Below are 15,993 nucleotides of genomic sequence, written 5' to 3'. Positions count from 1 at the left end.
AGGGAGTGAGTCTTGCAGGGTGAGGAGGGAGTGAGTCTTGCAGGGTGAGGAGGGAGTGAGTCTTGCAGGGTGAGGAGGGAGTGAGTGGTTAGGAGCCTTGTTTAGTGAACTGTAGGCCTGGGCCCAAGTCTCCTCCACTCAGTTCTGAGGGGTGAGAAATGAGGCAGAGGGGAGAGGACAGGGGGTTGTGTGTGCTTCCCGGCCTGTTTTCATTCACTGACAAACATTTACACTGAGCACACATGCTCAGCACTGTCCCCACCACACCCTGCCAAAGAGGGCCACCTAGAAAAGTGATCATCAAACTGTGCCTCATGGAACCCTGGGGTTCAGAAATTACACCACTGGTATTTTCTGGAAATTACCAGGATGGGGTATGTAGGAAAGAAGCGGACTTCTGGGCCTCCCACCCTATCCTCAGCCCGAGTAGCCCTGACTTTATTATGCTTTGACTTTGAGCTTCTCTCTAAGGTTTCATTTGAAGAATGGATTCTTCTGGTTAAAAGTTTGAATATCACTGTTAATTCCTTTATTGTAAAAAAGGGAAACAGAGGCCCAGAGATGGGACAGAGTTGCCCAAGGTCACATAGACATTTGCAGAGTAAGGATCCATCTCCTGGCCCCCAGTTGTGTGAGGAGCTGGAACTGGCATGTGAAACAATCAGAGAACAAGAAACATTGGTCTGGAACCAAGTTTGTAGACCAAGTCATGAATATCCCCATGTGTGACCATCCTGTCCAGGTGTGTCTGTGGGAGCCCAGAATTATGCACCCTCCCAGGTATGTTAGTCTGCTTGGGCTCTTATAACAAAATACCATAGATTGTGTGGCTTCAACAAAAGAATTAATTTTCTCACACTTCTGAAGGCTGAAAATCCAAGTCCAAGGTGCCAGCTTCCAGCTTAGTTGGGTTCTGGTGAGGACTCTCTTCTTGGCTTGCAGACAGCTGCCTTCTTGCTGTATGAGAGGGAGAGGGAGAGAGAGAGAGAGAGGTGAGAGAAGGGAGTTATTGGGATCTCATGTTTTCTTTTCATAAGCGCATTAATTCCATCATGAAGGCTCTACCCTCATGACCTAATCTAACCGTAATAATTTCTCAAAGGCCCCACCTCCAAATATCCTCACACTGGAGATTGGGGTTTCAACATATGAAATTTGAGGACACAAACATTCAATCCATAGCACAGGAGTGTCCATTCTATTCAGCTCAGTTTTAGTGGTCTCCATTGCATTCAGTGAGCATATAACCTGTGGGAGTCCAGCTGCCCTGACCTTGAGGTCAGTGTCCTGAAACTCTCATGGTCCAAGATTCACAGACTTTGGACTTGCTGGGGAAAACAGCACTGGGGGAAAATATTTCTCAGGCAGGATGCCAGGGGGAAACAGATGGCATGCTAAGGTTGGCTAATGTAGGTGAGTTGTGTTTTTTTTTTTTTATAATGTTGGTAAAATGCATATAACATAAAATTTATCATTTTAACCACTTATAAGTATACAGTTCAGTGGCACTAAGTATATTCACACTGTTGTGTAACCATCACCATCATCCATCTCCAGAACAGTTTCATCTTCCCTAACTGAAACACTGTACGCTTTAAACACGAACTCCCCATTCTCTCTTCCCCTCCCCCTGGTATCCATTGTTCTACTCTCCATCTCTGTGAATTTGCCTATTCTAGGTATGGAGGAGAATTTCTAAAAGGGACTATTTACAAAAGTGTAGGCAGGGCTTGGGAAAAGCAGTAAGGGATGGGGCAGTGTTCTGGGGCCGGTCACATCAGGAAGCTATTACCACCGCTAGGTACTGAAAACTGGAGAGACCGTTCTATGGCAGGTGTTAGCTGCCAGGGGCTGTGGCTTTCCAATTAGAGGGATGTGCCAACTCCTGGTGTGCCAGCTTTCCCTCTGACTCTGCCAAGTCTCCACTGTCCTATCGGTGTGGTCCTTACATGCCAGCCTTGGAGGCACAGAAGAGAGCAAGAAGGGTGGAAGGTGGATGTGAAGGGGCAGTGGAAGATGGTGAGCTCAAAAGCAAGCCCAGGAAGGCCTCAGAGCTGTTTAATTACATGAAAATGAACCACAGAGGCAGCACACTAAATTAAAAGACTCCTGTGGCAGTTTGTATATTGTGCGTGAATGACAATGGGAAAGTGTAATCAATTTCCATTTCCTGTCCCTTGCTCCCTAGCAACTTCCCACACTCAATGACTGGCTTGCAAATTTGTTTTGCTTTGTGGCAGATGATATGAATGCTGAGAGGTGCGCCCCTGCCCCCCAGTGTCAAATTCTCTATCTGAATGGCTCATGCCTCTGATTTCATATGTTGGAGTTGCCAACTTCTGCTATTGAAGGAACAAAGCTGTGATTGGCCTTTATTTAGCCTTCACAGCAGCATTGAGTTATTTCTTTTCTCTCTCTCTCCCTTTTTTTTTTTTCTTTTTTTTCAGACAGAGTTTAGCTGTGTCACCCAGGCTGGAATGCTGTGACACAATCATAGCTCACTGCAGCCTCTACCACCTGGGCTCAAGTAATGATCCCACCTCAGCCTCCCAACTGGCTGGGACCACAGGCACTCACCACCATGCCTGACTAACTTTTTAATTTTTGTAGAGATGGGGTCTCACTATGTTGCCCAGGCTGGTGTTGAATTCCTGGGCTCAATTAATTCTCCAGCCTTGGCCTCACAAAATGCTGACATTACAGGCGTGAGTCACCATGCCTGGTGGGAGGTATTTCTTAACCCCTTTCAACCAGTGCCCGGGCTGTGGGATCTTAGCTCTGTCCACGTGACTTCCTGCTAAAACCTTTCCATCACCCCTCACTAGTGCATATCTGCAATCGTTCTCTCTCTCTCTCCCTTCCCTTATCCTTGGATATTCTAAGCCTGACACATCCACTTGAGCAATCCCCTCCTTCTCACCCTCTGGTATCCTACTGCCCAGTCCCTTCCTGCATCCCTGAGATGACAGGTAACTTTTGTTGACTTTCTGTGTCTGAGGAGGAACCTCGGGGCACCCTAAATGTCTTGCAGCTCTGCATGTTTGGGGTGGGGTACTCAGGTGGGAAGCAGATACTGCTAAGGGAAAGGATCCTTGTGTCTACAGTTCTTAGCTTCTGCCTATCTCATCTGCCTATCTCAGGTGTACTGATTACTTTCAGGGAACTTTGCATGCATTGATAAACTTATTTATTTGATTATCACAATAAACCTGTTGTGGAATTATTGCTATTTTGTGGAGGAGGACTATGAGGTGTAGAGAGGTCAAATGACTTATCAAAGGTTGAACAGCTGTCTGTCACAAAGCTAGGACTTGAACTGAGGTAGATCTGTTTCCAAAACTCTTTCCAACCAACCCAGGAGGTGGTGAGTTCTTGGTCCCTGGGAGTATGTAGCAGAGATTGAAAGGCCACTTGTCATGAAGAGAGTACAGTCCAGGAGAGAGTTCCTTCCTCTTCTGAGATGCTAAGATTCCAGAACTCTTGCTTCTGATTCAGATATTCTATTACTGACATGTGTCTCTTGGGAAGTGTAGGTTGGGGTAAATGCCTTAGTGGGGTCTGGTTATATAAGCAGGCAGGAGTCCTGGATTGCAAGGAGTGGGGAGAAGGGGCAGGAGGGTGTCACACTAGTGAGAAGTAATTAGGTAATAAGTTCACCTTTCCCTTTTCTGTTCTTGCTGGTTCTTCCTTGTTGCCCTAGGCTGTTCTCTGACTCCCAGAGGGGCAATATTTAAAAATACATTCTGTTCTGAACAGAAATGTCATCAGGGTTGCAATGTGCTCTTTGTATATTGCAATGAAACAAGCCCAGGGATGAGAACAGAAGTGCTGGGTTTAACCTTGTTGCTGCTGCAGGTTCATGGTGTGACTTTGGGGAAATGTCCTCATCTGTTTAATAAGGGGTTAAGGAGACTTACTGCTAAGGACCTTTCAGGTCCTGATGTTCAGTTCCTTGAAGCAGTCTTGCACCATGCTTTGCAATGTGTGTTGAGTCATGGCTGTACTCCATAGTAAAGGCAGAGTGTGGCAGGTGTTGACTGTTTTCTCCTGCTCTTGCTAGCCCCAACTCCTTTGGTCTCATATGCCTGTCTTCTAAAGATTCATCTTACGTAGGAGGTGGTTCCAGAGAAGGAAGACGGCTGGGTAGAATGGAGGTGGGAGCTCTCTGTCTGGGGAGCAGCCACAATCAGTAGGAGACTGGCCCATCCTGTGCTTTCTTGGGCTGAGTGGCAGCCAGAGTCAAGCCCTCTGCAGACTCTGCAGAGCGACTCAGCTTATACAGACATGATCCACCCTGCTGGTGACTGGTGGGGGACTCTTTTAGACTAGTGGTAAACAAGTCTAAATTGAGTGATAAACAAGGAGGTGATGCTAGGGCATATGGTATTTGCATCAGTTATCTATTTCTCCTTAACTGGCTACCCTGAAACTTATGCCAACACCATTTATAAAGCTCTGGGTTGGCAACCAGGGCTGGGCTTAGCCACTTGGTTCTTCTGCTAGTCTCAGTTGGACTTATTATGCATTGTAGCAGCCAGCCTCCAAGATGATCCTTTATGATTTCTGTCTACTGGTATTCACATCCTTGGGTGGTTCTCTCCCACACTATAGCATGGTTGCACTGTGATCACTAGCAAATAGTGGAAATGATGGTATGTCACTTCTGAGATTAGGTTATAAAAGGCTGCATCTTCTGTATGGGGCACTCTCATTCATGCTTTCTTGTTCTCTCAGATCAGTTACTCTGGAGGAAGGCAGCTGCCAGATTGTGTGCAGTTCTATGGAGAGGCCCATATGGTGAGGAACTAAAGCCCTTGCCCAATAGCCAGATGGGAACTCAGGCCTGCTAATAATCAGGTAACCGAGCTTGAAAGCAGATTCACCAGTCCCAGTTTAGTATTGAGATAACCAAATTATCTGCAACCTTGAGATGTTTTGAGCCAGAATCATTCAGCTAAACTTCTCCCAGATTTCTGACCCTCAAAAACTGAGGGAAGAAATATGGTTTTAAGTTACCTTGGGGGTAATTTGTTATGCAGCTATAAATAACCAATATACTCAAGCATGTGATTAGATGGCAATGATGGCCATATCCACATACCTGGCGGTTGGCTGGCTGATGGCTGGGGTGACAAGGGTACAAGGGTTATACATCTCTCATTATCTAGCAGGCCAGACTGGGATTCTTCACATAGTGGTAGTCACAGTCTTCCAAAGGCAGCAAGAATAGGTAAACTTCAATGTGTAAGCACTTAAAATTTAAAAAAAATTTCAATAGTTTTTGGGGTACAAGTAGTTTTTGGTTACATGGATAAGTTCCTTAGTGGTCATTTCTGAGATTTTAGTGCACCCATCACCTGAGCCATGTACAGTACCCAATATGTAGTCTCCTATCCCTCCCCCCAACTCCCCCCACCCTGAGTCCCCAAAGTTCATTGTATCATTCTTGTGCTGTTGTGTCCTCATAGCTTAACTCCCATTTATAAGTGAGAACACTAGATGTGTAAGCACTTTTAGAGCCTCTGCTTGCATTACATTTGCTAACAATCCATTGGCCAAAGTATATCACACGGCCAACCCAGATTCAAAGGTGAGAACATAGACTCCATCTCTTGATGGAAGAGGAAGAATTTGTGGTCACTTCTGCAACTGTAGGACATGAAGCTGATGTAACATCTCATACTCTAAACACTTCTTCCTTCTCTACTGTTTCACTCTTAAACAATCTTCCTTTTCTTAGACTCTGTGTCTAAATCAACAAATATTTATTGAGCAATTGTCATATGGCAGGTGTTTTCACAGTCATGGCCTTAATCAATACCTAAAAGCAGCCCTTGCAAGGTAATCCACTTCATGGGTGAGGAATGGAGGCTCAGAAAGACAAGGTGATTCTAACACAGCTCTAGGGACTCCAAGTGTGGTGTTAGTTATATTTTCCTTGTCAAGATGCCCAGAACTCTCCATTTAACTTTTTTTTCCCCCCCCAGACACTCAGGTAGAATATGTGGAGGCTGGTTCCTGGCTGGTTTCTCCCCAACAGTCACTGGTTGGGGCTAAAGTCTGGGGCAGGAAGATTGGGCAGAATGAGCAGACTCTAGGGGGCGACAAAGGCCAAGGTGACTCCTCATTGCTGCCCCATGCTCCTTTCCCTCCTTCCTTGCCTAGGTCTGTCCTCAGAGAAGAGAAAGATGCTGCCTGTCAGAAGACAAAACGTTCATCTTCAGGCTCTAAGAAACAAAGGGAAGGAGGAAGGGATGGAGAGAGAGAAGGAGGAAGAGGAGGAGGATGAGGAGAGGAAGAGGGGAGAAGTAGAGAGAATAGACAGGCATAAGAAGGCAAAAATAGAGGGAAAGCAATAAGACAGAAAATTAAAGAGATACAGAATCATAAAACAGAGAGAGGGGGAGATAGAAAAAAGAGAAGGGAAATAGGAAAATGAGCCCTAAAGACAGGGATAGAGAGAGACAGAGACAGAATACAGAGATGCCTGGAGAGATAAAGGAAACAGACAGAGAAGTGATGAGGAAAGAGTGAAAGGAAGTCAGGCCTGCGTGGTAAGATGACGATGTGTGGAGTAGAGGGGTATGGCGGGTGTTAGTCACACTGTGTGACCTTAACTAGGCCAGGTCATTTCTCTGAGCCCCATTTCCTCATCAATAAAAAGCAGCTGTCTTCAGGAACTGTTGTGAGGATGACATGAGAAAATACATGCAAGCACTCTGGAAATAGTAAAGTACTATACAGGTGTTCATTAGTATTATTGGTAGTATTATCATCATTGTTATTATTATTATGTCACGGTTGGGAGAACTTAATGCTAGAATGAGTGTCAGAGCCCAGGGGCTAATGAGATATTGAACACCTCTTCTCTAAAGAGCAGCTTAGTGTCAACTGAAATTGGAGTTTGTTGATACTAAGGCACTACAACTTGTAAGATACCCTATTGATTTAATTACACTTTGGAGCTGGGGAGAATTGCACATTAAAAATACATACTTAAGACAAATAACTGATAACACGCAGTTGTTTCTACAGTTGGTCGCTTTTTTTTTCGGGATCACAATCAATGTTTGAGGGCATAATAGAACACCTCTATTCTGTTGAATTCCTTTAGGTCATCAGCAATTATGCAGAATACCATAGCCATGGTGCTGTTTTTGTATCTTATGGATGTGAACTTTATTTCTTTAAAATTAACAGTATGATCTCAAGATATCTTGAATAATATTGGTATTTTGTGTGCATTTCTGCTTTGAATAAACACACAGTTCCCCTTTCTGCCCCATTATCTGCATTGCATATTTCTGGAAGTTAAATAGCTTTTCTTGAAAGTTAGCTGGACGCTTTGATAGGCAGGTGTTTAGTGCTCAAGTTATAGGACTTGAAGGATCAATTTGTCAGAACCATCTCCGGAAATTCTCTGATACATTCAGGGAGCCTGGACAAGTTTAACTGCCAGTTACTGCACTGACTGGTGGGTAACAGTCCATCTCTTGCATAAACACCAACTTTATTTTTGCACCAAATTTAATATTTTTGTGGGATACTTAGAGCAATAATTAGGGATCTAAATTTAACAGTCAATCTGTATATTATTATCATTGTAGATTACACAATTGAAGTAACATTGCATATACATGAGAGAACTATCTGACAACTTACTCTTCCTCTTGGAGGCTAACCCATTATTGTAAAACACATTCTGTTTTCAGAAATTCTAAAGTGTAAAGAAGAACAAATACAGGAAATGTTAGTGGCCAAGAACAATGGAAATGGCCTGGGGTAGCTTATTGATAAGAGAGAGAAAGCCAAATGTTTCCAAAAGGTTCTGATTATATCTAGCATATTAAAACAATTCAAAATTGGTTATTTGGGAATTTTTGCCTCATTTGACTGAATGAGATTCTATGCCTACAATACTTCTTGCTGCTACCAGGTAGTGATAGTGTCTAAAATAGCTCATGTGTCCAAACTATAATCTTTCTTTTGTGGTCAATCTCTGTGTCCAGCAATTTATGCACTGTATCTAATCAGTTACTGTCCCCTCCCCTCCATTAAAATAGAAATTATACTATATTAAGCAACATTTCTGGAAGCAATGTAACACAGTGCTCAGTCTGCTTTGATCTATGGTTCTGGCTAGATTGAGTAAATTCGCTTTCTTACCTGAGGGTAGGGAAATAACAGTAGTGCTTTCCAGGACTGTGATCTAGTCATCCCTCAGTATCTGAGGGGAGAGTGATACAAAAATTCACAGAAGCTCAAGTCGCATATATAAAATGGCATAATGTTTGCATACAACCTACACATATAACCTCCAGTGTACTTTAAATCATCTCTAGATTACTTATATACCCAATACAATGTAAATGCTACATAAATAGTCGTTTTAAACATTTATATTATTTTGATTGTTATATTGTTATGTATTTATTTATTTTTTAATTTCTGGAGTATTTTTGATCCACTGTTGGTTGAATCTGCAAATAGGAACCCACATATAACAAGGGCTGACTGTATTTTGTATTCATAGAATACTTCCCACCTTACCAAGAGCCCCTCTTTGACCTTGCACCTCTAGGTGCCTACATACCCTGGTGTAAGGTTAATGTTTATAGGTCAGCTGTTAGCTGTGTTGGGCAGGGAGCATAGTTTGTAACTGGACTAACCCCTTACATTGGTAGATTTATTAATCCATACTTACACAATAGCAGTAGCTATTATTTATTAAGCATTAAGCATGTACCGAATACCCATTTCAATACCAGTTTCAATCCTCACAGCAATCCTATGAAGTCAATATCATTATTATTCTCATTTTACAAAGAAGGAAATCCCCAGGGTTCTGGGAAGATTAAATTAGTTAATGCGTAAGACTTGCTTAGCTTGCTGGGCGCAGTGGTTCATGCCTGTAATCCCAGCACTTTGGGAGGCCAAGGCAGGCAGATCACTTGAGCTTGGGAGTTCGAGACCAGCCTGGGCGACATGGTGAAATCCCATCTCTACAAACAACAACAACAACACAACAACAACAACAACAACAAAACCAGCTTGCCTAGCAGAGTGCCTAGGACATAGCAAGTGATCATTACTTATAGGGTGTATTATTACAGATGAGGAGACAATAGCTTGAAGGGCCAGCTGGGGAAATAGGCCTGTAAATTGAGAAGTATAAAGCAGCAAAGTACAAAGGACTGGATAAAAGCACAGATGGGCTGGGCGCAGTGGCTCGCACCCATAATCTTAGCACTTTGGGAGGCCAAGTCATGTGGATCACCCGAGCTCAGGAGTTCGAGACCAACCTGACCAACATGGTGAAACCCTGTCTCTACTGAAAATACAAAAATTAGCTGGGTGTGGTGGTGGGCACCTGTAATCCCAGCTACTTGGGAGGCTGACGCAGAAGAATCACTAACTAGAACCCGGGAGGCAGAGGTTGCAGTGAGCTGAGATTGTGCCATTGCACTCCAGTCTGGGAGACAGTGAGACTCATCTCAGAAAACAAAAACAGAAACATGCAGATGAGGGGATAATTAATTTTTCTTGGGGAGGTATCCAAGAAGGCTTCACAGAGGAGGAAACATTCAAACTGGACCATAAATGACAAGTAGGAGTGGTGGCATATGTTGTTCATTCCCCATTTTGTTCTTCTCTTCTTCCTTTAAATAACAGAAATATTCCTCTCAGATTTAGCAGGACACATGGCCACTTAGTTAGAGATGATAATTATCATCCTTTCTTGCAGCTAGGTGAAGCCCATGGGACTGAGTTTCTATACTAACTAAACGCAAGTGGAAGTGAAATCACTTGCCACCACTTCCCATGGCTGGAATGTGGCCATAGGGTGGGTGAACAAGTTTTGGCTATAAGGAGATGGTAGGATAACAAAACAGAATGAACCTGAGCCCCCAGATAAGCTTGGTGAGCACACCTGTCCCATTCACTTTGGGCCACATGCCTATCTCCAAGCCATTACCTGAGAGGTGCATAAACTTCTACCCTATCTGAACTACTGTATTGTTGGCTCTTTTGTCTGAAGCCCATTATTTAGCCAGAAGCCTAAATAGTGCATCAGGTAAAGAAAAAGGAGACTTGTAAGGCAGGAGGAACAGCCTGTCCGAAGACGTAAAGAGTGAAAGAAGTTAGTTTTAGGAAACGTTCTCATAGAATTTTTTTTTTTTTTTTTGAGGATCAAATGAGATAATAAATGTATATAAAATGCTGAGTACAGTACCTGGCACATACGAAGTTCACAATAAATGAAAGTCCCATTTTTTTTTTTTTTTCTGTGTGATACAAATGACTTCTCAGAGCCTCATCTGTAAAATGGGGGTAATGTCACCTGTATGATGAAAACAGAGGTCTGGACCTTTCTATTCTAACATAGTATGAATAGCTTGGAGAAATTCTATGGGGAGCAAGGTTAAAAGAAAAACAATTACCAAGAAATGAATGAGTACCCTTGCCTTTCACTGATCTAAATAATTTACCTTAACAAAACCTCTGGTGCTGTTTATCTCTATGCTTTAGCTAATATTGGTTCTGTTTCTTCCTCCTAAAAACATTCGTCATTCCTTGAATGAGTTGTGGATACTCAGTGCTCCAAAGTTTTCATAGGCAGGTTTCTCAGGGCTTTCTCCTCCTATTCTAACTCCTATTCACCTCACAAGACTGTACCAACATCACATCTCTTGGGGCTTCCCTGACGTTCTGGACAGATCTGCCTGATTCCCTTTATGCCACAGGTACTCCACTAAGGCCGTACACTCTCTCTCATTGGTTTAGGTGTTACTTTCACCTGCCAGACTGTGAGCTCTTCCAGGGCAGGGAGCATGAATGTTTCATTTTTGTTTCTCCAGCACCTGGCCACAGTAGCTGTTCAGTTCTAATTACTGAATAAATGAGGTGTTCTTGGGCAAACAGGTAGGATCAGTTAGAGTGTGTATGTTTTGTAGGGGGCGGTGGAGGGGGAGGAACACAGAGGATTTCAGGGCGTGAGAAGGGCAGATGTAAAAAATGAGCACGTCTCTCATCCACACAACAGGGCCGGGACTTTGCCATTTAGACATTTTTAGGGGAAAAAGAAGAGGCAGTGTGACAGAATGGAAGCTATCTAGTTTAAGAAACAGGAGGCCTGATTTCCCTCCAACCTTGTTCAGGATTCATCTGTGTGACCTCAGTGAGTGTCCTTCCCTCTCTGAGCCTTATTTTTGGCCATTCCGTTTCTGGTCTTCTAGGAATCTAGGTGTCCTCCAGCTCTGAGATTCCCAGGGCCCTACTGGCCTGGGGAAGGCCTGGCTTTCAGGCCACATGAGGCTGTGACCCAGAGTTGGTTGGCACTAGTCACCTCCGCTGTCTCCTCTTCTTCCACCCTCCTCCTTCCCTCACACCCCCTTCCTCCATCCTCCCTCTTCTTCCCCTATTGTCCTCCCCATCCTTCCCTTCCTCCCGCCTCCCGCCTCCCGCCTCCTCCCCTGGCTCCTCCTCTCCCCGTCCCGGGCGGGGGGTGGGGGGGGCGGGAGGCGCGCTGGGTGGTCCGGCGGCCGGGGGCGGGCGGTAGCCTGCAGGCGTAATTGGCATGCACGCCGTTGTAGCTGAGACCGCTTAATAAAGCATTACATATCTCACCGCTTCCATATTTCATTACCTCACGCGGAGCCTGTGAGAGGGCCCTAATGGGAGTCAGCTGTGTTTTTACTTTCTGTTGTCGGCCGGGACGGGTTTCTCTGCGGATTCTTTGAAATGAAATAATGTGATGCACGCCGCGATAAGGGCCGGCCTGTAATGAGGCCCAGGCCGCCGGGCGGCTGCTATTGCTCCAGGTGTCGCGTATTTGGGCTGCGAGGACGAGGAGGAGGAGGGGGCGGCGCCGGAGGAGGGGGGAGGGGGAAGTCGCGAGGGGCAGGGGGTGGGAGAAGGCGGAGGCAGGGGGCAGGGGGCGGGCGGAAGAGGGGAGGAAGGAGGGGGCGGCGGCCGCGGCAGGCCAGGCGGGAGGAGCCAGAGATAGAGAGAGGAGGGGGACGGTGGCGGCCTGGAGAGCGCTAGGAACTCGGGTTCAAATCCTGCCCGCCAGCGTGAGAGAACGTTTGCCCGCCCAGGCGGCCCACAGGGGTGAGGCTAATACTCATCTCACAGGGTTGTGTGCAGGTAAATGAAGGGGGTTTGTAAATTGGAAAAGGCACATCACACATAAAAGGAATCATTTATTGAGAGAAAGGAACTGACGACCTTTAAGCATCCCTTCTGGGCATGGCAGCTGCCAGCCACTTCACTGAATGATCACAGCAGCCTCACTTGCTAAGAATTGTTACCTTCCCTTTCCAGAGGAGGAGACTGAGGGTCAGAGCAGCGAGGGGCTGGCTCCAAGGCACACAGGAAGAGGCTGAGGGCAGCCCTAGGCAGGTAACCAGGTGGAGATAGAGTTGGAGGAGAAGTTGGTCCACTGCCCGCTGACTGGGCCACCCTGGCACCTCCTGTGAGAGGAGCTGGGCTTTCTCCTCCACCTTGCTCTGTGGGCCTCCTCCTGTAGGCCTGAGGCCTTTGCCCTCCACACTGGGATGGAATGGGGTGTGGTGCAGGACTCCTTGTAGGAGGGGCAGTGGCTGGCTGTTGGGGGAAGGCCTCAGGAAGGCCCCTGTTCTGAGCATGCTCCTCTGTTCAAAATCCCACAGCTGTGGTCCGTGAGTGTCAGCTTGCTTCGTGTCCACTCTGTCTTTATCTCTACTGCTCTGTGTCCACTCTGTCTTTATCTCTAGGAAATAAATGCTCTTTGAGGAGTCTTGTTGTATCTCCTCAGTGTCTCTCAAATCCACTCATTTCTTGCCTCCCTCCTGGCACTGCCCTGGGCCAAGCTTCTGGTCCTGCTTTGGACACCCTAGGGATCTTTCTGAAATGCTGACCCACGCTGCTGCCCTCCAGCAGTGGGCTCCTCACTGCTCCCAAGGGCATCTGGCTTCCCTAGCATGCCCCAGCAGGCCCTCCCTGCCGGGACTTTAGAGCCTCCCCCAGCTCCTCAGCTTCGTCTTTATCACACCCCATCCCTGACCTTGACCGACTAGGTGACTAGCCTTTCCCAGAGTTCATCTCTCTGGACACTTGCTCATGCTGTTCCCTCTGTTAAAATGCTCTTCCCACATGGAGCCACCTTGGGAGTCCTGCTCTATCTCCAAGACTCAGCACAATGACTGCGCATTTCAGGAAGCCTTCTTGCCATGTGCTCCTCTGCTTCCAAGTTGTGTATGCTTGCTTTCTTCTCTGAGCCTCAGTTTCCCCATATGTAACATGAGAGAGTTGGGGGCTGATCTCTGGGCTGCACGATCTCATGAATTTATGGGGTTAGGTGCTAGTTTCCTCTTGAAGGAGAAACAGATAGTTTGAGTGTGTCCGCATGTTAGATGATAACCATATTGTATGTGCCTGCCACATGGAACACACCAAATTGGTGCTTTATATGCATTAGACACATGCATTGTTTGGGGTTATGCTGCGGTAAACGGAGAAGCTGGGATCAGAAGCCGAGTCTTTCTGATTCCTGAGCCTATGCATAGGTGCGTGAGCATATGCATATGTGCTTGTCTGTGTGTGTACATGTAAACTAATGGTACTCAGAGTTGGTGGCACTTTAACCTGCTCAAAACCCTCTCACCTCCAGGAACCCTTTAAGGTTGGTTGAGAAGGGATATATAGATATAGACAGGTTGGGCTGTTGCCTTAGTTACACAGGTGCTGGGAAGAGAAGGGGGGTGTGGAGCAGGAGGAGACACTCCTCTGGCCCAGAGAACCAAGTGAGATCCTCTCCATGCAGGATTCTTTGCTCTTCAACCTTAGCCTAACTTTGCCAGCTTTGTTTCCCAAATAACCCTCTTTACTGCATCGTAATTTTCTGTATATAGGTCCTACTTTGGAGCCTTTGCTTAAACTGGTCCCTGCATCTGGAATACTCTTTTCCAAAGCCTGCCTGTGGACGTCTTATTCTTCCTTCAAGACCCAGCCCAGATCCCCCCCTTCACAGAAGCTCACAGAACCGTCTCTTTCTTTCCCTGTTCCATGCTCTGCATACACTTCTCTCACTCAGCTTAGAGTGTCGGCTTGGAGCATCCTTGTTTCAAGACCATGAGTTCTGAGGTCAGAGGCTGAGTTTAACTCTTGGCCTACAGAGAACTTGTGTGGAATGATATGTTGGATATGCTTGTGAATGCCTGGCCAGGCAGGATGTGTTTTGAGGCTCACTGCAAATGGATACAAGTCCTCACACTTGTTGAAAATGCTTGATATATGGCAGCTAATAATATTGTCATTCTTTAGTACTGTGCTTTTGCTTTGGGCCAGGTTTGATGTTGCAATCTGTATGTCATTTTATTCTTATAATAACTTACAATCCCATTTTACCAGTGAAGAAACTGAGGCTAACTGATACTAAATAACTTACCCAACACTGTAGAATTAATCAGTAGAGCCAGGACTAAAATTCAGTTCTGTCTGAATTTTAAAAGGAGTCTGAGCAGGGCATGGTGGCTCACGCCTGTAATCCCAGCACTTTGGGAGGCTGAGGTGGGTGGATCATGAGGTCAGGAAATGAGACCATCCTGGCCAACATGGTGAAACCCCGTCTCTAGTAAAACACAAAAAATTAGCCAGGCGTGGTGGCACGTGCCTGTAGTCCCAGCTACTGAGGAGGCTGAGGCAGGGAAATCGCTTGAACCCAGGAGGCGGAGGTTGCAGTGAGCCAAGATCGCACCACTGCACTCCAGCCTGGCGACAGAATGAGACTCCGTCTCAAAAAAAAAAAAAAAAAAAAAAAGAAAGTCTGTCCTTTTTGCACACATCGCATGAATCTGATTGCAAGCGCCTTGTGCTCTGTGTGTCTGTCAAACAGGGCTGCTCTATTGATTAACATGCAAATGATTTTTTGAGAGAGGACTTAAGTGTAGTTCAGTCTCAGCCAGCCACAACTGAGATTTGCAATCCAAGCCCTAGTCCTCACCAACCATTCTGCTATCGGGTTTTCATCTCTAGAGTGATTGACGGGTATTTTTTTCCCTCCCTGACCCAGAACGCCAGGCCTCCAATACTACTGAAATGTTTGCACAATCTTGAAGCATTTATTTAAAAGTTGCTTTTCCCTGAAGGGCCTGGCCTCAACCAGATCCTGAGCCAGATCCAAAAAAACAAACAAATCCTATCTTTACAAGCTCCTCAGCTGGGCTGTGTGGGGCGGTGGGGGTGGGGGGTCCCCTGGGTCCTACCTTTCCTTGGCTGGCTGACAGGCCCGCCCCAGGGCGAGGAGACTGCTTGCCTGTTTACAGCCCTTTCCAATTCACAGGCCAAACAGGAAAGGGGGGAGGGGTTAGAGAAGGGGGTGAATGTCAGAAATCACAAATCATACAGTTGCTCCTCAAAGCAATAGGCCGTGGAGATGTTAATGGGGATGTGGCTGGGTTAGGCTCCTTGAATGCTCGTCAGGGGTAGAGTGAGACTCTGGCTACCACTTTGCAGGTTCCCAGCATCAATAACTAAGCTCCCCATAACCTGCATAGCATTATGGATCCGAGGGGCAGTGATCTCTCAGATGGGTGTCAGAGGACCTGAGTGCCACGCCTGGCTGGATCTGCGTTGCCACCCAGGCCCAAGCTGGTGTACATTGGGGTTGCCATCACAATTGCTTGGAAAAGTCCCTTCTCCTTTCTGGCCTCAACCATCGTGGACCCATGAGGGGCTGATCTCCAGCTCTGGCATTCTCTCTCTGTGAATCATGGCCATCCAGACTTTTGGGCAAAGCAATGGGGAAATGAGGGAACCCCCGTTCATGGAGGGTATTTTGTGTGCCTGCTACAGTTTTTGGTACTGTCTGGAGGTTGTCTCATTTACTTGGCACAGCCGTCCTGAATGATCCTTGCTGTGATTCCTTCCTACATGTGAGGAATCCAGGGCCAGCACTGGAACCCACGGTCCACCTGGCCCCTTCCTCCCTGTCTCCTGGTATGCCTGGCAAAG

At 46.2% G+C, this 15,993-nt stretch overlaps 1 long non-coding RNA gene across 1 annotated transcript; it reads right to left on the bottom strand.

The window, feature by feature from the left end:
* Positions 1 to 610: 610 nt before the first annotated feature.
* On the bottom strand, positions 611 to 11,824 carry LOC117093889. The gene is made up of 3 exons (XR_004441291.1): positions 11,648 to 11,824; positions 5,102 to 5,251; positions 611 to 957 (listed from the first exon to the last, which is right to left on the bottom strand). It is a non-coding gene; the product is annotated as an uncharacterized LOC117093889 (long non-coding RNA).
* Positions 11,825 to 15,993: the final 4,169 nt, after the last annotated feature.

Source organism: Trachypithecus francoisi, unplaced genomic scaffold, assembly GCF_009764315.1.
Source record: "Trachypithecus francoisi isolate TF-2019V2 unplaced genomic scaffold, Tfra_2.0 Lachesis_group12, whole genome shotgun sequence".
NCBI lineage: Eukaryota > Metazoa > Chordata > Mammalia > Primates > Cercopithecidae > Trachypithecus > Trachypithecus francoisi.
This window is presented reverse-complemented; position numbering and strand designations above follow the sequence as displayed.